Here is a 23,667-nt window from a genome sequence, read left to right as displayed (position 1 = left end):
TTTTGTAAATCGATGGACTAATGTCAAAATCGTACTGCGCCGCAAGTTGATGTATCAAATCATTCTAAAAAAGTACAAATCATCTGTCACTGTGCTGCCGCTATTTATAGTTCCGCCATGAAAACTGCTTAACAGGGCAACGTAATATAAACGCACGCAAGTATTTTTTTGTCAAAAATGTCTCATACACATATAAATTGAGCAACCGAAATTGAAATTACTGCGAAAAAAACTAACTTGATTTACATTTTTTGTTCTGCGTGACATTTTCGTTTGACGTTTGCATACATGTTTTACATTGTCGCAACGCATGCTTTTTCGGTTAGGGTAAAAAAATCCGTTTAAGTGCGTGCGTTGAAAAACCGCAGTGCGTTTTTATTAGGTTGGCATGTAAGTCGATATCAATTGAAACTGCTTTATTACAAACACGGCTTAAGTTTTCGTTGTTTTTTCTACGCTAGACGGTTTTAATATTTATCAAGTAAATATTTATACAATTTTGCGATAGCTACATAAATTATAATACGCAAAAAGAGAAAACCGTCGTTTTCCAAAATTGGCTTATGATGGACTTAGGCAGGTTTGATATGTATCGACTCACTTGGTTTCTATGATTATTTAATTTGTAGACTGATAAGTATATATAGATATATATACATAAAATAAGTGTTGGAATTGTTTGGGGATCTTAAAATAGTAGTTTCAAAAATATTTCGATATCAGTTCTAAAAATCTTTTGGGGACTATCCCTGAATAATTTCGATCAGCATTGTTTTCTGAAACATGTCAGCATTACTTCTTACTACTTTTATATTTTTTTCGAGATAATTTTTACGATCATTTAGGGCCTATTTCGGGGCTACTTAAATTTTTACCTTTCTCTACCATGGCTATCATGCATTCCAAAAGAAATTTTAGAAATTGTAAAAAATGCCTTTTACACCCTACTTGGTTCTAATGAGTATTTTAATTTCGGTATCAGTTTTTTAAGTTAGGTCAACAAGCTATCCATTTATTTTCCAACTACTATTATGTAATGTGTCCGTGTTATTGAAAAGAGCGTCCATTTATGAGTGAAAATATATTCTTCCAGACCTCATTTGAGATTACATGTATGTATTACATAGGTATAACAATATGTTTCGAAAAAGAGTCTATGACTTACAAGTTTCTAGTTTTAGATTTTTGAAATTTTTTGGTTTTGTTCTAGAACAATTTTAAAATTTTGGACTAATTGTTCAAATAATTACAAAACCTAACCCGAATAAAATTAAAAAAACGCAGAAAGAGGTTCCAATTTAGTTCAGGAGAGATTCAAAAAGTGCTTAATGATGAACGGTTTTAAATTCAGGCTCGAAATTCTAAGCATGTATAAAACCCGGGATGCACCCAAAAATCTACTTGATGAACTATACCAAATAAAAAAATTGTTTAAAAATATGGGCGAGTGAATTTTAATAAATCGTTTCTATCTAAAATAAGAAGGAAAAAAATAAATAGCCTGCCAATGTCAGTAAGATGTTACAAATTACAAATGTGGTCCTATTCTATTCCTATCCCTATCATCACCACCACGCAGAAAGCACGATGGAAGTGCAAGGTAAAACGACGACACTATTGGAGTCGTACTGGAGTGGCTATTAGGAGGGAAGTGGCCATTAGGAGGGAAGCGAAACACGAAGCCTCGGTGGTTTAATAATGAGCTATATGCGCCCTACGCTGACTTGAGCCGAGTGCAGCGAATAAAAACTAAAAGACTGGCTGGCTAGATCATGTTATAAAAATGAAAGAATACGCTCCGGTTCAGAAGAATTTCCTATCGGTAGCCGTATTTGGAAGCACAGTAAGGGTGAGAATTCCACTCGATTGAGAGGGACAGTGATGGAAGACTTGAACTTACTTGGGTTTCGTAACTGGCATCAGTTATCGCAATGCAATGGTCAAAATCATCTAGTTTGAACGTCACTTAATGATAATGAATAGTGGGTTATTTTTTGGAATCGCGCCAAAACTATGTATTTTTACTTGTTGCCCTATTCAATTTAATCGGTTAGTTTTTCCGATTTCGAAGTCTGACAATATTTCATAAACGAATTTATAAGTGAAAACATTTGCGATTGCCAAATTAATTACAAATTCCATGAAAATTTCATTAAAGCTATCAAACTACATCGTACGTATGTATAATTCGTGTAATTGATTTCCATAAATGAAATTCCAAATTTCATAATAATTTCACGCAGAGTTTAATATGAATCACAACTTATTTTAATGAAATAATTAGAACCCCTAAACCACATATTTTTTTTTACAAAAATTGGTTGAAATGCAAAACAGCCTCTTCCTCTTCAATTGTGAAGATAATTAAAATAAAATACACTCTCACCTATTCATAGAAGTTACACTTAGCCAAATATGTGCCAAGTTTTTAAAAGCCTCGTCAACCTTTGCAGAAATAGTGAGCCATGTGTATAAAAGTATTTAATATAATTTTTAATATCAATAACTTCAAAATAAAATACTTTGAAATTTGCAATAATTGCCAAATCGGGCCAATATCTTGTTTTCTTTGGGGTTTTTCTGTTTTTCGTAAATTATTGTAAGTATTTAATTTTTCACTTTCGTTAGTAGTCGACTACTACATACTATTCGGTTAGAAATATTCGAATTACCGCTCATTTTTGACTATCGGGTTACCAGTTCATTTTCGGTTAGTTGTGCAAAGTGGCTGCAGTCTGTAGCACTAACTGAACTAAACTCGTTTTTATCTGCTCTTTTCAACGGAGTGAGGACCACCCTCTTCCTCTACCTTCTTAGCCGAGTCATCAATTTTCAATCCATTCGCATAACATAACCTAGCCAGCTGTGTATTAACTGCCTGGACAATGTGGATGCACATATAAAAGTCATACAGCTAATCATGCAACCTCATTCGATACACGGATAACATCATGAAATTTCCGAAGAAAATTTTTCTTAAATATGCCAAAAGCAAACCCATCATTTATCCGACACAATCAATGATTCCGTGCCATACATTAGGACATGTATGATGAGAGTTTTGAGAGCTTAACTAAAGCCGTACAGAAAAGCTTCAATTAGTTCGTTGACTCTGGGCTTCAGTCGTTCGCACAAGCTAGAACCTTATACCCATTGTAAACTTTACCAAGTAGCGCAACTAACAGCTGATCGCTCAAAATTTGCACACACACACAAACATCACTAATGGCCATATTACGGAAATCTTAGGAAAATTGAAGTTAATTCGAGGTTATGTTGCGAATAGAGTGGAAGGCACTCGCAGGCCGTGAAAATAGGCACTCGAATGGAGTGGAATGAAGAACAGTAGGAAGACCAGAGTTGCATTGGATCAATCATTGCATCAATATTAAAGATAAATTTAGAAAAAATAATTAAATACTTGAGTATAAGCAAACATTTTCTTTCAATTACTGCAATTAAGGTGTCCTAGATTCTATATATTCCAAAATTATAACATTTTATGTCTGTTTAAAAATTTAACTTCAATTTCCCTAAGATTTCCGTAATATGGCCATTAGTGATGTTTGTGTGTGTGCAAATTTTGAGCGATCAGCTGTTAGTTGCGCTACTTGGTAAAGTTTACAATGCCTTATACGCTATATTGGTCAGGATATATCCACAGCAATGAGCGCAGTTTGCGGGAATGCTACTCTTTGCTCGTAGCATGCACATATCCATGACTTTGATGCTTTGCTTGCCTTTTAGCCTTCTCTTATGAGGAGGCAGCCAAAGAGCTTGGTTTGGGAGCGCATAATTATACCTTTCATGAACATGAAATGGTATATTAACTTTGGTCCGATGTTTGTAACGTTGAGAAATATAGAAGATAGACTCACCATTAAGTATACCGAATTGATCAGGGCAACGAACTGAGTTGATATAGCCATGTCCGTCCGTCTGTCCGTCCGTCTGTCCGTCCGTATTTCTGTTTGAACGCAAACTAGTCCCTCAAATTTTGAGACATCTCAATGAAATTTGGCACAAGGATGTATTTTTGTATTATATTACGCATTTGTCGGATCCGGTAGGATCGGACCACTATAACATATATCTCCCATACAACCGATCGTTCAGATAAGACGATTTTGGCCATTCCTGCCGCAATTTAGAAAGTATAAGTACTGGATTCACCGGGCAATTCCCGGCATAAAGGTCCGACGTCTGTTTGTGAAGTTCACCAAGGACCTGCTTGTCTTTTTTTGCTTATACGGCTGAGTTCTCAGATGCCGTATTTCCTCAAAATGCTTACGGAGATGACTTCTTAAGTTCCTAGGTGGTGCTGGCTCATCAATCAGATGTCTGTTGGGATGACCAGGTTTCTGGGTATTCAACAGGAACTGTTTGGTTAGCATCTCATTTCTTTCCCTGATGGGAAGTATTCTCGCCTCATTATGTAGATGGTGTTCTGGGGACATAAGAAGACAGCCCGTGGCGGTTCTGGGCGCAGTATTTTGACAGGCCTGTAGCTTCTTCCAGTGGGTAGTTTTTAGGCTTGGCGACCATATAGGGGACGCGTAGCACGCAAACGGCTGACCAATTGCTTTGTATGTGGTAATGAGCGTTTCTTTGTCTTTTCCCCAAGTACTGCCAGCAAGGGATTTGAGGATTTTATTACGGCTCTGGATTTTCGGAACAATTGCGGCTGCGTGCTCACCAAAATGTAGATCCTGATCAAATGTCACGCCCAAGATTTTGGGGTGTAGGTAGCGTAGTGCCATCGACGTGGATGTTCAAAATGGTCGAAATTTGGGACGTTCATGTTGTAAATAGGGTCGCGGATGATTTAGTCGGCTATAATGCCAGGTTTCGCGAGGCGAAATAACTGGAGAGGTCAGGGAGGTAGCCGTTTATTTTGTTGCAAAGCTCATCGGCGTAAGAAACGATAGTAACTCCTTCTGGTGGTGAAGGTAGCTTAGATATGTAGAAATTAAATAAAATTGGGGATAGGACACCACCCTGAAGCACCCCTTTTTTAATTCTTCTTGGCTTTGATATTTCGTTTCTGAATTGCACCGATACCTGCCGACCACCCAGATAATTTGCGGTCCACCTTTTAAGACATGGAGGAAGAGTGGACCGTTCCAAGTCTTGCAGTAACGTGCCATGGTTGACCGTATCAAAAGCTTTTGATAGGTCTAGCGCTACGAGTACTGTTCTATGGTGGGGCTTCTGATTTAAACCACAATTTATCTGGGTGCTAATGGCATTCAGCGCGGTGGTGGTGCTATGGAGTTTTCTAAAGCCATGCTGATGACAGGCTAGCTGCAAATTTGCTTTGAAGTGGGGGAGCAAAATGGCTTCAAGCGTCTTGGCTACTGGCGATAGGAGAGATATCGGGCGATATGACTCTCCTATGTTAGCTGGTTTCCCAGGCTTTAGTAGCGCTACCACCTTGGCTATTTTCCATTTTTCGGGTATGACAAAAGTTGATAGCGACAGGTTGAAGACATGTGCTAAATATTTGAAACCCTCTTTCCCTAGGCTTTTAAGCATCGGCATGTCTATGCCGTCTGCGCCCACTGCTTTGGACGGTTTAGTATGACTGATGGCATCTTCAACCTCTTTGGCGGTGATGGTAATTGGTGACGCACTGAACTTATGTTTACGTGCGTGTCTGTTGGACCTTCGTCTATTTTTATCGACCGTAGAATGCATTATGTATTGTCGGCAGGAAGCGCTCGCGCATTTTTTCGCATCCGACAGCACTTAGTCGCCAAAGGCGATGGAAACTTTGTCATTGTGCTTAGACGGATTCGATAGGGACTTTACAGTGGACCAAAGTTTACCTACACCGGCAGAGAGGTTACAACCGCTTAGGTGCTCCTCCCATTTCGCCCGCTTGTGTTCATCCACAAGCAATCTGATGCGTTGGTTTATATCCCTTATTTGGAGGTCGGCGGGATCGAGCTGTCTTATAAGGTCACGTTCTCTCGCTAAACTTGCTGCCTCCGCCGGGAAGTGGGGCCGAATTTCGGAAATTCTACCGGCAGGAGTGAAGCGAGCCGAGGCGGATTCAATGACCTTGCGGAAAGCACGCTCCCCTTGGCGGGCATCAGTTGGGATAGGGAGGGCAGCAAAGCGCCTGTCTGTAAAGGATTTGTATTCGTCCCACTTTCCTTTTTTAAAGTTAACGAAAGTGCGTTTTTCTGCTACGATGAAGTCGGCGGGACGCTCGAGCGAAATAAGTATAGGCAGGTGGTCGGATGCCAATGTTACCATCGGCTGCCAATTGACGCAGTATTCGAGTTCTGCGCTCACGATTGAAATATCCGGCGAACTGTGACAGCTTACTACCATACGTGTGGGGGCGTCTCCGTTTATAGTGCAGAACGTCGTTTCTTCTATTTGATCCGCTAACATCTCACCCCTACTGTCCACCCGCAAGTTTGAATGCCATAGATCGTGATGGGCATTGAAATCGCCTAAGATAATACGATTGTTTCCAGTGAGTACGCCGCTGATATCAGGGCGGTATCCACTGTGGCAATAGGTGACAGGAGGGATGTAGATGTTGATGATTTCTAGATTTGCATCGCCTGGCCGGACAGATAATCCTTGACGTTCTAAGACACCGTCCCTGCGGTCGATGTCGGGATCAAATATATTGTCACGGATATTACCATCACTAAGTTATCCCATCACTAAGGCGGTGCTAAGGCCATGCGAAGCAGTATTTACGTTAATAATCAAATCAAGTATACACATATATAAGGCAGCCCAGAGAGATGTCACACACAGATGCATTTACTTATACGCCTATGTGCGCGCGAGAGACTGTAAACTACAAACATTCACATCAATAATTCAATCTTTATGTATCTACATAAACGAATAAATAATTGCGTCTACACATATGTACCATCTACGAATACGAGCAGCGGAGAGTCAATGCGCAAACACATGCATATATCTGAGAAGTTTGAGAGCTCATGGACAATGCTAGTACATTCTGGAAAAATGCGAACGAGGAAACCAAAGGGTATAAAAGGCAACAGATGTAGAGGCGCTGCAATTCAGTTTGAGTTGAGCAATCAATCAGTTATTGATTAAGCACGCGATCTGGCGGCCAATAGTAGAGTTTAATTTGAGTTATCAATCAGTTTGGTTATTAAGCCAGCGAGTAGCAAAGTATAAGTGTTATTGTGAAGTACTTTAATAAAGGCCATTTTTCCATTATTCAATATTGGAGTTATTTATTCAACAGTTTAGTGATTCGAACTTAGCAGAGGATTGCAAATAAGAGGATTTGCAAGTAAATTCGTTACAATATGATATTGCAGGGTATGGTGTATGATAAACGCGAGGCCGCCTCCATTTCAGCTCTCGCGATCTTTTCTGTGGACATTATACCCAGAGCAGGTCTGCAATGCAGATCTTGCTGTGAGTTTAGTCTCTTGAATCGCAGCAATGCGGATGTTGTGCCGCTTCATGAAGTCGACTATCTCCGTGATCTTCCCAGTTAATACATTACAGTTTAACTGCAGAATTCTGTAGTGCATAGGGGGAGACGTCACTCTGGGAGTAAGTGATGGGTGACTGCGCCTGGGTTGTGGAAGGCCAGAACGCGATCGCTGTTGATGCCCTGGGGCTGGACGTCCTTGGGTAGGCATTGGGGTACCCGGTGTATTTGGGTATGCGGCCTGGCAACATGGCGCAATGAAACCCGTCGGGGGGTTGCCGTCGCGGAGACCAGAACATCTAGGAAAGTGGCACCGTCCATGGTAGGAGCTGCATTGGGCGGATATCGCAAACGTATATATTCTGTGCTGGCAAACGGTGCAAAGGGAGGTAGGGACTAAGAGTCTGTTTCCCTGACCTACAAAATTGCTGCCGGAAAAGAGGGGGGAAGAAGACGGGGGCAGGGACTGATGCTCGGCATTGCTCCCGACTCTACTACGGAGATTGTAGGTATGAATGGGAGCAGCCGTGTGAGTTAGTAGCGCCGTGCGGCGCGAGCAACAGCGGGTACTTGTTGTGGCTTGCTGAGCAGCGGGGCTGCTGGAAGGTAGCGGGGGGGGGCGCTGAGGCGCAGACTACGGGACGTCCTAGGACGCGAACAGCAAGGAGCAACACAGGATTTATAAAAGTTACGTCTGGTTTTGGGGTCTAGCCCAGAACAACATGTCCGATGCAACCATCCCTTACACGAGACACACTGACAAGAGTATGACCGTCCTAAAAAGATTCTTTTCCGGCAGATGCAGCAAAACCATTTCTCAAGACCGGGGTCAGGAGACTGACCCGGATTGGGTTCGATACCTTCCCGGAGCAAGAGAATATGGAGCAGTCCCGCTGCAAGGAGCTGCTGGGAGCATGAAAATTTGTGGGAGGGACGTAACAAATTATATGGGGCTACACTGAAATGGCAGTCCTTGGTCCGGAAAATTCCCGAGTCGCTCCGGTACATAGAACCAACGGCCTTGGGAAGCGAAGACAGTCCCGTCCTTACTTGTTTTTGGTTGTGTGAGTATCATTGATGGAAATTGTATGCTTCAATTCTCTAATTAGACCGCAAGCACATTAGTCTCAGTTTGTTAGTGTATTAATGAAATTGTTTGATTAAAAGTGTGTGAAAATTATTTTTAAGTGGGTATCTTTATATGTGAAGGTGTTGAAGGGGGTTACCTCATTTGTGTTGAGTTTGAGAATTGCAATTAATTTCATGTGTGTGCCAAATATTAAATGTGGAACAAATACAAGCATTAAGTGTGTGTGAAAAGGAATGTAATATACTCAGTTGTGTGCCTCGACAAACCGCATAGAATGATACTTTTGCTGTTTCTATGGTTTCGTGAAAAATATTTATCATAGGTAACCATATTTGGTAGAATATTGGTAGAATATTGGCAACAATACATGCATTCGTCTTGCTTCGTTTCTCGTTGATCAACGACTAACCTTCACAACCACGATCATAAAACTTTTAGCCACTCAGTCACAGTTTCTGTTTAAAGTCCCTCATGTAGGTATGTCAGATGTAGGTATTGAGCACAACTGAGTATACAAATTATAATAACGAAAATGTAATAGCAACGATTCTGCCAAAATTGAGAATTCAACGTTCAGTAAAAATAATAAAAATTCAATTTTCCCACTTCATCAGTATTTCTAAAAAATAGTTCTTTTTTTTCATTTTTGAAAGTGGGTGTGGATATAATCTGATTTCGACCATTTTTAGTACCAATATATCGTCGACGATGCTGTAAAATCTGTTAACCCCGTCCAACAAAATTTAACTGCAGAAGGAAAAAGCACTGCAGCATGACAAGTTAAGATGTACTGAAATTTTATGGAGTTAGCAGCTTTTCATAATTTTGTGGGAGTTACTGATTCTAGACAGTAAACACATACTTTTCTTTTACCACCATATATAGAAATCGTCTCCCATTCCACCATTATCAAACGGTCGGTTTAAGTTAGATGCAGAGCTTTTACCGCACTATCGAGGATATCAGTTTATGCTTAAGTTATGGTGTTAATGAACTGAACCTTGCTTATCGAAAACAAGTACACGATCGGCACATGGTAAAGTATCGGGCAAAAATATTGAGGTAAAGTATCGATACTTTACTCAGTACTTGGAAAAAAGCACCGAGTACGAAATACTCGAACATTTTTTTGGAAAAGTAGCGATACTACTCACTCAGTACTCGTATTGTTCTATCACTAACGTGCTCTGTTGCAGTTTGTCTCATTCATATAATTCACTCGCTTAATTTTGTAACATTTCTTTGTAGAAATAGCAAAGAGGATAAATATAATAAGAACCGTCACTCGTTATTTTTTAGGCATTTACTCGATGTAAACTATGAGGTAGTCGCTACTTTTTTTTTTTGGCGAGATGTTTATAAATGTCTTCTATACATTTTCATGGGGTATTTGTGTTTATTTTTCCGACTGTATTTTATTAATTATTTAATTCTCTTTCAAAAAACACGTTTGCATAAAGTGACAACACCGCATGGATAAATGGAAGGCAATTCAAAAATGTCCCTCATAAAACAAAAGTAGCGACTACCTCACAGTTTACATCGAGTAAATGCCTAAAAAATAACGAGTGACGGCTCTTATTATATTTATCCTCTTTTGAAATACTGATGCATATCGATTTGGTTCTATGTATGTACATATGTTTGTGGGCATAATATGGTTTTGTGCATGCTTGCATATTTTACGCTAATGTTTACAAATTCTATGTTTACAAATTTTTCCGTCTGCTGGTTTTTAAGCTTAAAATTTAAAATTTCCATTGCTTTAAAGCGATGGCTAAATTTGGTTTAATAAATTAAATTAAAAAAAACTTGTGGAAATTATAGATGTGTACTGTAAAATTAAGTTAAACAGCGCCCTCGTCTCTTCAGCACTTCGTCTTTAAACCGATTCCTCAATCTTCTCGCAGATATGTATTTAGGATAATATGCTCTAAAATAGCCTCTGCCCTGTCACAAAATAAATAGAGGCCACTAGATCAGTGTTAACTCGTGGATATGAGTAACAAATTTGTACGGTCTTGAGCGAATTTCCACCACAGATTCCATGGCATTAACGTTTATAAGAATATTTAGGGTTTATTTTGCTTCGAGTGCTATAGGCTTCCAGCAACTATCCCTTAGACAAACTGTTAGTCTTGTTCCTTACCTTTAACCGTAAAAGGGACAGTTCAAAAAACAAAAACGTTTATTATGTCCTAGCAGTCAAAGTGGTCTTTCGTCTTATAATTTTCTGTAATATCAACAACAATAAATATGTTTAAACAATGATATTCGCTCCATATCAAACATACTCAAAAGGTAGTCGTTCTTCTTCCAATCCCCAAGAAAACATGAGGCGCCATTTGGCAAGTGCGCTTCACTGTTGTTTCATCAAGAATGACCGAAAGGGCCATTCAATTTACTAACAAAATCATTTTCTATTATACGTTGGATAGAATCTTGCCTCAGTGGCGCTAAGTACCACCTCAATCAACACATATTGTTATTACATTATTGGTGTTGTATTTTCCACTTTTCATACTTTGTCTTACTATTATTTATTGTTCTTCTCCCATATATGCGTTTTCATGATAACAGCCTTATTTGGGAAGTTTATATTCTTACGTATGTGTGGGTGCATGTACATATATAAGACCGTTTCAAGAAAGAGTTTTTTCCTTCAAAACATGCTGCGATGCTTTCTTCAGGTGTAGTTATAGAACGATACGAGTGCTGGGTGAATAGTATCGATACTTTTCCAAAATATACTCGAGTATTTCGTAGTCGATGCTTTTTTCAAGTACTCAGTAAAGTATCGATAATTTACCTCAATACTTTTCCCCGATACTTTACTAAGTGCCGATGGCCTACATGTTTAAGATCAACAAAGTTCAGGGCACGTTTCGTGTTTTACGATTCGTATCAGAATCCATTCTTCACTCAATTTAAAAAAATGAAGCTGCCAAGCTATTTATACAAATTGTGATAAAATATAAATCTAACTAGTAAGCGAAGTCTCTAGTTCATATATGTCATTATTCGGAATCACGCTTTCAGAGCTATTTTGATTTAATGTTTGAGTGAAAACTTGATTTCGATACAAATCGTAATACACGATACGGGCCCAGTCCATTAACTCATAACTTGAGCATAAACTGAGATCGCCGGCGATGCGGTAAAAGCCCCGCATTTAACTTAGCCGACTTGTGAATAATGGTGGAATGGGATTGATTCAACTCAAAATTATGATTTTTTGAGGTATTATGACTGACCAAGATAACCAACTCACGAAATTATGCTGACATTTAGAATACTAAAAAGAACAAAACAGCGAACATAAAAAACTAAATGTCAGGTGCGATAACCCCCGAAGGGATTTTAGGCCGATTTCCCTTTCAATTTGCGCAATGCTCCCGTTTAAATTTTTCCACAAATTTGCGGGATGGGACCTACTTGTTTTATGCCGAATCCGAACGGCATCTGCAAGGCAGATGAGTTTTCACCGAGAGCTTTTAATGGCAGAAATACACCCGGAGTGCTTGCGAAACCGCTGCCGAGGGGCGACCCCGTTTAGAAAAACTTTTCTAACTGAAAAAAACATTCCTTTCGATACTATTATTCCGATATAAGGGGCTAATTACACCGGCAAGAAAATTCAAATTTCAAAAGTCAAAATTAAAAGCTCAAAAAACAAAATTCATAGTTTCAACTTAAAAATAAAGAGCTTAAAATATTAAACTCGAAATTCAAAACATTAAATTAAAAATTTATAAAACAAAGACAAATATTTAAAATTCAAAAATAATGAAAATCGAAATTCCGCAGTCCTTCAATGTTTCGTTTAGGTCAGATAAGCAAGAGTATTATGCCACTAACGATGGTCTGCATATTTGGTCAGAACCGTCTACCGACATGTATTTCGGAGATCTGAGTCAAAATCGAAAACAGATTTGGCCGGCATAATATTAAAAAAATTTCTTTTCTAATTTGTAAAGGCTTTGGGCAACTTTACGGCGACCAGCAGCAAGGTGTGGTGGTAGCGTGCTCCGCCTACAACACCGATGCTCCTGGGTTCAACTCCCGGGCAAAGTGACATCAAACATTTAGAAAGAAGTTTTTCAATTAATTGATTTGACACCGAGTGTATTTCTGCCATGAAAAGCATCTCAGTGAAAATTCATCTGACTTGCAAATGCCGATCGGAGTCGGCATAAAGCATGTAGGTCCAGTCCCGAAAATTTGTAGAGAAATTTTAAAGGGGAACGACGAAAACTGGAAGAGAAGCTCGCCCCAAAACTCCTCGGAGGTAAATTACGCCAAGTATTTATTTAATTTTTATTGCCAACTTTCGCGAAATTTTCAGGGTGTCATATTCGGATTCAACACGTCGAGAAATTCGAGTTTTATTTAAATGCTGACGAAAAGAGCTTTGAGCCTCATTGAAAATAAAAAAAAATCGGCCTAATAAATTTAGCTTGTTTGCAACATAATGCAACTTTGTGTAAGAATGACTTTGTATGGATGTAGGGTTCCATTAATAGCTTCTTTTTATTCGTCCTTTTGTTTGCGGATTTTATTACGCGTTGCATTTTTATTAGATTTTTAACTTTCTATTGAAAATCAGCTCATCTAAAATGAAGAATGTTTTGGGGAAAAAACAATTGGATTACTTATAAGAAATGCTTAAAAAGTTCTTGTCGAACACACGAAATAAGCTGCAGGTTCCTAAATTCATAGTACTACTGGAAAAAGTTATTTTCTATACTTACCCCAACAGTTTGAATGTTTATCTTTTCTCTGCTCACATGATATATAGTTTTATCAGCAGGAAGGGACGAAATTTATCTAGTATCGTGGCCAATGTATTTTCTTTGATTTTCTTGTTGTTATTGAGTAAATTAATGCCAAATTGGAATACACTGTAAAAAAGGAAATAGTAATAATAATGTAAATCAGATGAGTGAGGTGAGAGATATAGTAAAAAATGCAATGTATGAAAATTTTCCCATTTCAAAAAGACTGTGTCCAGATGCATCTTCACTAACAGTTGGTAGGGTATTTAACAAATGTTTGAGTAATACAGGAAGAGGAGAAATCAAAGACGTGTATGTAGGTATATCAAAAATTTTGAAAATATGTAATTTTCTACCTAGCCTCTCCTTCTAAGATTCCCTGTCTCTTTCCTCCCTCTCTCTTTTCCTCTCCTGTGCCTCTCCCTCTTCTTTTCTTTCTTGATTTATTTATTTTTGACATTTTTTTATTTTTAAGCGGCTGCCATGGTGTGGTGGTAGCGTGCTCCGCCTACCAAAGATGCTGGGTTCAAGCCCGTGAACATGAAAAACTTAGAAATAAGTTTTTCAATTCTAAAAAAGTGCCTTCCCCACCAGAAGGAGCTGCGATCATTTCCTACGTTAACGACTTCAATATAACGGCAACGGAACCTGGACCACCTCACGTGACCTGGCATTATCACCGACCAAATCCACGGCCAATCTGTTTACGACGTGGAAAAAACATATGACGCAAATATTGGACATTCAACTCACCGGTGTTATGCTACCGACTGTCAGTCACCCAAAGATCTTAGGGGTAACGTTGGATAATTCTCTAACCTTCATAGCGCATGAAATCATATCTAAAGTACAAAGTCGCAATACAATTCTCAAGTCGCTTGCTGCAACACTTGGGGAAAAGATAAAGAAATGTTGCTAACCGCGTAAAAACCAATTGGCCGGCAGCTCATATGACACGCTTCACCGGTTTGGTCTCCCGGAGAAGGGTGTCAAAGTGCGTCACTCAGAACTACCATGGAATGTCTTCTTATGACCCTTGAACATCATCTACATAGCGAGGCCGAAGAGCTCAACATTAAAGCACAAAACGAAATGCTGAACCAACAGTTTTGCTTAATTGTCACAAACAAGGGTACCCTAGTCAACAACTGCTTGATCTAGCCACGCCGTCAAAAGGATTACGGGAACATCTCCATAAGCACTGTGATGGGATCCGGCATCTGCCAACACAGCTGTCTATTCGATTATGAGAAGATCATCGGCCAGATCCACATAGAATCGATGAAAGTTTTTGCCGGAACGCGCCCGGTGAACCCCGTTACCCATATACAATATACTACTCTTGCAGAAGAAGAAATCACACTACCAAGGGAAACTGGACACTATAACCGGTTAAACTCTTACTTGTCCAGAATTAACTCCTTCATACGTAATGTATGTCCTGCATGCAATGTGTTCCCACATGACACCAACCATCTTTTTAATTGTAACGTAGAACATACGCCTCTAACACCAACCTCGTTATGGTCCTTTCCTGTCAAAACTGCTAGTTTCCTTGGACTCCCTTTAGAGGACAAGTTGTGAGTGGTCGCAACCCATCTCTTCCTAGCAATAGTTGACGCTTACTGAATACCCCGAAAACCAAGTTTTTATTGACCAGTTTACCAATGCAGTGAAGGCTTCCTCCAGAGTGTACCAATATCGCCTATCCAGCCTTTGAACTCTCATTTGTTGTGTTAACATATACTGGTTCAATGGAAGGCATCGGATCCTCCCAAATATTTTGAATATGATGAAAATCTGCTGGGCTATCTGAGATAAGGCTTACGTTATGTAAAGTCATTTTGGAAAGAGACCTCGAAATCTTATTTTGGGAACTACGTTAATGTTGGTTTATAGAGCACGGACACACGGTTGCGGCGAAAGAAAAAAGGCAAATCATTTTTGCACCGATAATTTTGATATATTGAAGTCTACAGCTATGTACCTCGAGCCGAAAATAATAACACAAACAAACAAAATTAACTTCTAATAAATACTGATGAATTTGAGTTGATGTTTTTAAAATTGCAGAGCAAGGAAATGAACAAATTTTCATTGTGTATGTGTGATAACTTCTGCTAGACGTCAAAATTACAAACAGAATGGATCACCTGATTTGTAATTGACTATCGCTGTCTCATTCTGTATCCCTTTCTATCACCCGCTGAAGATAGCCGATTCTATACGCCGCCATATTGAACAACATGTCAAAACAATAAAAAGTAGCCATATTGAACATCCTGTCAGGCAGTTGACGATATCACAATTGTTTTATCCACAAAGCAAATTTTAGAAAATTGACAGTGATTTATTTTATAGCCAACTATACCCTATGTTTTATTTAATGAAAGAAAGAAAAAATAAAACAAGTAAGGATGGGACTGTCTTCGGCTGTGCCGAAGACTTCATACCTTTCATGAGTGGGGCTGAACAATAATCTTATCCCATTCGTAATCTCCAAAATAATCGGCTGTATAAAAGAAGAAATATATAGTGAACAGATGTAGATACCTGAGCGACTTTTAAGATAAATATAAAATTAAAAAAAAAAAATTGGTAGGTACTTTGTGTGAGGATGCAAAAGTTCACGTTTTTTGCATATAAAAACTACGACCACGAAGCACTTATTTCAACAATATATAACGTAAGGTAAGCATTTGATGTAATTTGAAGCTTCAAGCTGCTCAAATGGTGTAGAAATTGCGAAACGTTTCTTATCTGAACAATCGGTTGTGGGGACATATGTTATATATATACGATCGATCTCTTCGAATTTTTCAGACAACAATATCTGATATATACAAAAGCATGTGGTGAAAGAAGGTTCTAGCTATTAAAATGGGGCAGAAATTACGAAAAGTTTCTTATCTGAACAATCGGTTGTATGAGATATATCCTATATATACCACCGATCTATACAATTTTTTCAGACACCAACGAATGCCCTATACGTAAGCATTCGGCGAAATATGAAGCCTCTAGCTCTCAAAATAGGGCAGTAATTACGAAAAGCGTCTTATCTTAACAATCGGTTATCGGGGATATATGCTGTATATACGACCCATCTCATCTATTTTTTCAGACAACGTATGGTGAAGTGTGAAGCTGCACTCTTATAAATTGAGGAAGATATGACAAAAATCATCTTTACTGAAAAATCGATTGCTATAGTGGTCCGATCCGGTCGGTTTAAAATGTTTAATCGGACACCTAAATACACCCGCTCACCAAATTTTTACAAGGTATCTCAAAAATTGAGGGACTAGTTTGCATACAGACAGACAGACAGACGGACATGGCTAAATCAACTCAGCTCTTCATCCTGATTATTTCGGTATACTTATTGGTGGGTCTAGCTATTTTCCTTTAAGGGCTTAAAATTTTGAGATTCGTGATGAAGTTTATATCCAATTTCCTTTTCATGAAAGGTATAAAAAACTACCGATCGGAATAACATCCCATTACTTAAGTATGTGGGTATGATCTCCACGCGAAAAACTGTTGAAAGCTGCCTCACATCAATCTCATGAGGTAAATTTTTTTGATACCAATTCCTAAAACTAACTGAACCAGCTGCTCCAAGTAACTGATTAGTTTTTAAAAACAATTGAGGCATAAGTTACATATGCTCCAATAAACTCCAACAATACATACATATGTGTGCATGTGTGTATGTTGGCCCTACCATTCAATATTTTGCGAAAAATATGTAAGTACTTGAACATTAATCAATAGAACTTTTACAGCATCATATTGTTGAGTTCATAAAATACCAATTCATTGCAATGCCGAACGGAGCTGGATTCATTGTAAGTCAACGAACCCAATTATATATGGGCCGCGAAAAGTGACAGAAATTTCTAAATATTTGAAAAAGTGAAAAAATGCAGAGTGATTTTATTTAGTTGGAAGGCAAATAAGGGATATGCCACTCACTTTCTTTATTTCCGGCTTTCACAAAGTGACGCCAGATTGTAAGAAATTACCCTTTTAGAGGGATATTTCACTATAAAATTTAGTAAAAGCAAAAAAAGAAAAAATTGTTATTTTTTTGTCTTCCATACAATAAAAAGAGATTTTCTTGTAGAAAAACTGTGAAAAGTTGATCATAATATAATTTAAAAAAATCAGTACTCTTACCTATGATTACTGTTAAATTATTCACAAGATAATACATTTCTATTTTTGGCAACTCAAAAAACAATTATTAGCGCAGCGTGCTTAAAGCGTACTGATGACGATGGCTTAGCAACCTTCAAAATTGATCTACATATATTGATATATTTATATTGTCACGGATATTAACAGCACTAAGTTATACCATCACTAAGGCGATGCCAAGGCCACGATAAGCAGTATTTACGTCAATAATAAAACCATGTATACACATATATAAGGCAGCCGAAAGATGTTACACACATATGCATTTACTTATACGCCTATGTATGCGCGAGAGACTGTAAACTACAAACATTCACATAAATAATTCAATCATTATGTATCTACATAAACGAATAAATAATTGCGTCTACACATATGTACGTATACGAGCAGCGGAGCGGCATTGCACAAACACATGCATATATCTTATCTAAGTTGTCACAAGAGAGAGCACTAATTTGTGCACGTAGTTGTGGCTGGCGATTTTGTAGCCGAACTAACTAGTAACTTCTGGAAATCGAAAAGCCTAGAAGTATGCAGCGTAAACTATAAAAGCGGAGCAGGCGAGTAAGAAATTCAGTTTGATTTGAGTTGTCAAGCAGTTGCGATTAAGACGATATCTAGCGAGCAATAGCAGTATTATTTTGAATAGTAGAGTTTCATTGAGCTATCAATCAGTGTGGTTATTAAGCAAGCTATTCGTTGCACAGTTTGAGTGTATTGTGAAGTACTTTAATAAAGGCCATTTTGCATTATTACAAATTGGAGTTATTTATTCAACAGTTTAGTGATTCGAACTTAGCAGAGGATTGCAAATAAGAGGATTTGCAAGCAAATTCGTTACAATTGGTGTCAGAAGAGGAATTGTTGAATAAATTCTAGAGGACAACAAGGACATGGCAAAGTTAAGTGAATTGAAGATCCCGCAACTGAAGAAGGAGTTGGAGAGCCGTGGATTGAATACAAGTGGCGTTAAACTCGAACTTCAGGCACGGCTACGAGTAGCAATGGAAGCAGAAGGAATTGATGTGGAAGAGCATGTCTTTCATCTTGATGGCGACGAGACAACAAAAATTGAAGAGAAGAACGAAACATCGCAGACGGTTACCAGTACAGACTTGAACATGATTTTAGCTGCAATATCTGCTCAAACATCGACAGTGTCATCTCAACTGGCATCACAACTAGAATCGCAGGAGACACTTTTAACATCCAAGATGGAAGCACAAGAAGCACGTATAACAGAAATGTCATCACAAATATCCACAAATATGTCATCACAGCTGGAAGAACAAAAGACATATATGGCAACCCAACTGAAAGAACAAGAGACACGCATAACAGTACAACTAGAAGCACAAGAGGCGCGTATATCATCAAAACTCGAAGCGCGCATGGACGAAAAAATAATGCAGTTTGAAGGAAAATTCGAGGCAGAGGTGGATGCGTTGAGAGGTCGTATACAGGAATTGCAACTTAATCGGCCGGCTGCTTCAGCGAGTAATACAAAGGTAAAAACTCCATCTTTTGAGGGTTCTGTTCCTTTTCAGGTCTTTAAGCTACAGTTTGAGAAGACCGCAGCAGTGAACCAATGGAATGCTGAAGATAAAGTTGCAGCTCTGTTCGTGGCACTGAAAGGGCCTGCCGCGGAAATCTTGCAGACTATTCCAGAGTACGAACGGAACAGTTATGGCGCATTGATGGCTGCTGTAGAACGGCGATACGGAAGCGAACACAGGAAACAGATATTTCAAATAGAATTGCAAAACCGCTACCAAAAAGCTAACGAGACTTTGCAGGAGTTTGCTTCGGACATTGAAAGATTGGCTCATCTTGCAAATGCGGATGCACCCGTGGAATATACGGAAAGAGTGAAGATTCAGAGCTTTATAAATGGCATACGGGACGTCGAAACGAAGCGAGCCACATACGCGAACCCAAAGCAAACATTTTCTGAAACGGTATCCCATGACTCAGGAAACGGCGTCATTATTGAGTAAACCAGCATACAAAGCTCATCGTGTGGAAGTAGAAAGGCCGGAGTGGGTAGATACAATTTTGGAAGCTCTGAAGGGATCACAACAGAAAAATGCCGGAGTTATGAAATGTTTCAAGTGCGGTAACCCAGGTCACATTGCACGTCATTGCAGTAGCAATTCCAATAGTTCCAACAATGTGGGTGGCCGTAAACGCAGAGCTGAAGGAGACGAGCAAATCTCCAAATCCACTCAATCGTTAAACTAAAGCGAGTCAGCCGCAAGGGGCGACAGCTGGCTCCCTCAATTGAATGCCCCATAATCTCTATCTCGCAAATTGGAAGAAAGTCAAGCAATCTTACTGTCGGAGGACATGTGGATGGAAAGGAACGTTTACTGACTGTAGATACGGGTGCATCCCATTCCATCATTCGATCAGATTTAGTCAACAAGAAGATAAGACCATTGCTTGGAGCAAGATTACGTACAGCCACGGGAGAGGACACCCAGGTTATTGGAGAAGTAGAATGTGAAGTAGCAATTGGGAACGTCACGGTACTTCACAATTTTATAGTGGCAGGTATTGTTGATGAAATCATAATTGGAGTGGACTTCTTAATCAACCAAGGCATCAAGATCGATATGCAAAGCAAGACGATGCGATATAAGAACATGGATGTGCCACTTAATTTCGGCTACGAGAGAGGCTACAGCAGTAAACGAGTGCTGGTGGAAGAGAGTCAGCAAATACCACCAAAATCAGAAGCAGTCATCTGGGCAAAGGTTGATGGAGATTGTGGGACAAACAAATTGTGGGTTGTCGAAGCAGCAAATAAATCAGCACTGAACATACTTGTAGGAAAAACCCTGGCTATGACAAAACAAGATGGACGTATTCCGGTAAGAGTACTCAATGAGTTCAAGTCACCATTCAATTTGACCAAAGGAGCTATTTTGGGAAGATGCCAAGAGGCCGAAGTAGTTATTAACTGTGAACAGCTCCAGGGATACGTTTCATCTAGTAATACTGATCTTTCAAATGATATCACGGCATGGACGCATGGGCTAGAGGAAGCCTATCAGAGTAAAGCAAAACAACTGCTCATAAAATACGCGAACATATTTGACCAGGATGGTTCCAAACCAGGCCGCACCAATGTTGTGAAACATCAAATTGACACTGGAGATGCGAGGCCGATCCGTCAAGTTCCACGTAGTGTTCCACTGGCGAAGCGGGAAGCTGTGAGTCAAATCATACAAGAAATGAGTGACAGCGGCGTCATCGAACCATCAGCTAGTCCATGGAGCTCAGCGGTAGTACTTGTAAAGAAGAAGGATGGAAAAATGAGGTTTTGCGTGGACTACCGAAAGTTGAATGACGTTACGAAAAAGGATAGCTACCCGTTGCCAAGAATTGACGACACTCTGGACTCGCTATCTGGTATGAAATGGTTTTCCACACTGGACTTGAAAAGCGGTTACTGGCAAGTTGAGGTGAAGGAGGAAGATAAAGAGAAAACAGCCTTCAGTGTCGGTGATGGTCTTTGGCAATTTACAGTGATGCCTTTTGGGCTTTGTAATGCACCAGCTACTTTTGAGAGACTCATGGACCAGGTACTGAAAGGACTACATTGGAAAACATGCTTGGTGTACCTGGACGACATCATCGTATTGGGCAAGAGTTTTGATGAACATCTTAAAAACTTGGAGGAAGTTTTCCAGAGAATAGCTGGCGCTGGTCTGAAGTTAAGTCCCAAAAAGTGTACGCTGTTTAAAAAGGAAGTAAATTATTTGGGCCACAAGGTAACGACAGAAGGTGTCTGTACAGCCAATGAAAAGATAGAGGCAGTAAAGGATTGGCCAAGACCACAGAATCTGCATGAATTGAGAAGTTTCCTTGGGCTGTGCACATATTACCGCCGATTTGTACCAAATTTTGCCAGCGTAGCCCATAGTCTCCACGAGCTAACAAGGAAAAATAAAGCTTTTGAATGGAAGAAGGACCAAGAAGTAGCTTTCCAAACATTGAAAGAGCAGTTGTGCACTGCCCCAATGTTGGCATACCCGATTCCAGGAGCAACGTTTATTCTAGATACAGATGCGAGCGGATATGCTATAGGAGGCGTTTTATCACAACTGGTCGACGGACAAGAGAAGGTAGTTGCATATTACAGCCGTTCAATTGGAAAACCAGAGAGGAAGTATTGCGTTACACGGAGAGAGCTGTTGGCATTGGTAGAGTGTATTAAACATTTTCACAAATACCTCTACGGCCAGCGATTCCGTGCCAGGACAGATCACGCAGCGTTGAAATGGCTTCTGCAGTTCCGTAATCCGGAAGGACAATTGGCACGGTGGATCGAGCGACTACAAAGCTATGACTTTTCCATTGAGCATCGAAAAGGTAGTACCCATGGAAATGCTGATGCAATGTCACGAAGACCATGTAGTCTGGAATGCAAACACTGCTCAAAGGCCGAGGCTAAAGAAGACATTATAGATGTACGGCTAATTACTATAACATGTACGGATGAATGGGACAAGGAACAACTAAGAAAGTGTCAGCTAGAAGATACAGATCTGTCACATGTTATGCAAGGGCTCGAACGAAACGAAAGACCAAGCAGAGAGGAGATGTCAGCAGAGAGTCCCATTGCGAAGTCATATTGGGCACAGTGGAACAGTTTAGAATTGATATCCGGTTGCTTGCATCGAGTATGGGAGAGTGAGGATGGTCAATGCAAGAAGAAACTGATAGTTGTTCCCAGGAAGAGGATTCCTGACGTGCTCAGCGAGCTGCACAATGGTCCAAGTGGAGGTCATCTTGGAATCACGAAGACACTCGTGAAAATTAAGCAGAGATTCTATTGGGTTGGTTACCGTCAGTCGGTCACCGAGTGGATTTCCAACTGCGAGGTATGCAACAGAGCGAAAGGGCCCAAAACCCGAAGTCATGGCCAGATGAAGCAGTATATTTCAGGTGCACCATTTGAAAGGATCGCCATGGATGTCGCAGGTCCATTTCCTACTAGCAACCGCGGAAACAAATACGTACTGGTGGTTATGGATTATTTCAGTAAATGGCCAGAGGTATACCCAATCCCAAACCAAGAAGCAGAAACAGTAGCAGAAGTGGTTAAAAACGAATGGGTTGCAAGGTATGGTGTACCAATGGAATTACATTCTGACCAAGGCAGAAATTTTGAATCAGCTGTGTTCCAAGAAATGTGCAAGAAGTTGGGCATTCGAAAAACACGGACAACTGCATTGCATCCTCAGTCCGATGGTATGGTGGAACGCTTCAATAGAACATTGGAGGAGCATTTAAGGAAAGTAGTAGACAAGTACCATAAGGACTGGGATACACACATATCATTATTCTTGATGGCCTACCGATCGGCAGTACATGACACAACGGGCCAAACTCCCGCAAAGGTAATTTTTGGCAATGACCTTCGACTGCCAGCTGATTTGAAGTATGGAATAGATGCCGATGCGGAGAGGAATGTCAAGAAATCCACTGGTGTCTTGGAAGAAGAGCTGAGAGAGATACACGATCTGGTAAGGCAACGAGCAAAGATTATGAGTGACAAGATGAAAGCGAGGTACGATAAAGCAATTAATTCGGAAGGGTTTCAGGAAGGAGATTTGGTGCTGCTATACAACCCACAACGAAAAAAAGGTTTGTCCCCGAAATTGCAGTGTAACTGGGAAGGCCCATACAAAGTTGTAAAACGGATCAACGATGTATTGTACCGCATACAAACCACTACCAAACCACGAACCAAAATGAAAGTGGTTCATTTAGAGAGATTAGCAGCGTTTAGATCGAGAGATTTGTCTGACCGGGACGATCAGACTTAGGTGGAGGGCAGTGTCACGGATATTAACAGCACTAAGTTATACCATCACTAAGGCGATGCCAAGGCCACGATAAGCAGTATTTACGTCAATAATAAAATCATGTATACACATATATAAGGCAGCCGAAAGATGTCACACACATATGCATTTACTTATACGCCTATGTATGCGCGAGAGACTGTAAACTACAAACATTCACATAAATAATTCAATCATTATGTATCTACATAAACGAATAAATAATTGCGTCTACACATATGTACGTATACGAGCAGCGGAGCGGCATTGCACAAACACATGCATATATCTTATCTAAGT

The 23,667-nt window shown here is 39.7% G+C and overlaps 1 protein-coding gene across 2 annotated transcripts in view; it reads right to left on the bottom strand.

The window, feature by feature from the left end:
- The window catches only part of LOC137246817 (G-protein coupled receptor dmsr-1), a 796,706-nt gene that overhangs the window by 276,402 nt on the left and 496,637 nt on the right, over positions 1-23,667 (bottom strand). For both annotated transcript variants that reach the window (XM_067777825.1, XM_067777824.1), the window contains one exon: positions 13,283-13,432. The gene's annotated coding sequence lies outside the window, so the exon portion shown is untranslated. The remainder of the gene's footprint in view (positions 1-13,282; positions 13,433-23,667) is intronic.

This window comes from Eurosta solidaginis, chromosome 3 (genome assembly GCF_040869045.1).
Source record: "Eurosta solidaginis isolate ZX-2024a chromosome 3, ASM4086904v1, whole genome shotgun sequence".
NCBI classification, from domain to species: Eukaryota; Metazoa; Arthropoda; class Insecta; order Diptera; family Tephritidae; genus Eurosta; species Eurosta solidaginis.
This window is presented reverse-complemented; position numbering and strand designations above follow the sequence as displayed.